Below are 1219 nucleotides of genomic sequence, written 5' to 3'. Positions count from 1 at the left end.
CCCCCCCCCCCCCCGAACAGCACCCAGGTGTTATGGTTTCGGGCCAGCGGCCGACGCCGGAAAATGCGGGGGGGGGGGGAACGGGGCGGAGGCGGGGCGCTTCCCTCTCTCAGAAGCAGTGATATCCTCCGAGCCGTATGATTGCCCTACTGGGGGGGGGGAGTCTGCTCTCGCTCGACCTCAGGGTCCTATTTGCGTGTCTATTTTATATGTTGGAAAGAATACATATTCCCGGGATTTCGGGTGCACAGGGCATCTCGAACAGAAGGCATGAAAAGGACGCCAGGACATCGGTCCCGTGTTGTGGGGCTGCCTCTCTCTTGGGCGACTAACTGCCCCCCCCCCCCCAATCACACTGGGCGATGCCTCCTCGGCTGGCCGGCCACGGCCGGAGGCGAGCGAGGAAGGCAAGGCACACATGCTCCGGCACACGGCGGCCGCCCCTCCTCCGGAACCTCTATTAACCGAATTGGCGCGAGAGGTGCCAACGAAGTGGCCCCTTTTTTGCTGCGCCGCCGCACGGCCTCACTTGCCTGTTCGGCGGGGAGCCGATCTTCTTCGACCGATCACACATGCATGGGGAGGCTTGCCCGCCGGAACGCGCGAGGGGGGCGCCAGGCTGCGGGGCCGGGCCGGGGGACGCAGGCCGCATGGTCCGGCGCCCCGAACAACCGGCTACCTCCGGTCCGGGGATGCGGGGGGGGGGGACGGGGGAGGGCATCGCCCGGGTGGTGACCGTCTATCTCAAGGCGGGCTGATGCGCAGCATCATCCGGCCCTCGGGCGCCCTGCATGCTGTGGGAGCATTGATCTGTGTGATAGCCCCGCGGCTGGGCCGGCGGCCGGCGGCCCTCCAGCCCCGGCCGCCCGAATGTGTGGCGCGCACCCGGGGTGTCAGAGATAAAATTCGACACCGGGGGTCGTGCAGGATGCGCCGCTGGGATTGGTGCGGCTCCCCCTTTTTGTCACTTCTGTCACTGCCGCTGCTGCCTCCTTCGGTGGCCATTCCCCGGGAGGCCACCTGGCCCGGGCCCCCCGGCTCCGTGGCGGCCACGCTTGAGTTTAGAATTTCCGGCGTACTTTTGAACATTGGCAACTGGCCGTGTGGACGGCCGGAAAGGAAGAAACAGGGATCTGCTCTCCTCCCGCGGCCCTTTGTCCTGCCGGGTACCCCCCCCCCCCCCCCGCCCGGACTCCCTTGATCAAGCGCCGACCAACGG

This window comes from Fonticula alba (assembly GCF_000388065.1).
Source record: "Fonticula alba strain ATCC 38817 unplaced genomic scaffold supercont2.2, whole genome shotgun sequence".
Taxonomy (NCBI): Eukaryota; order Rotosphaerida; family Fonticulaceae; genus Fonticula; species Fonticula alba.
The sequence above is the reverse complement of the archived record's forward strand: the minus strand, read 5'-3'. Positions refer to the sequence as shown.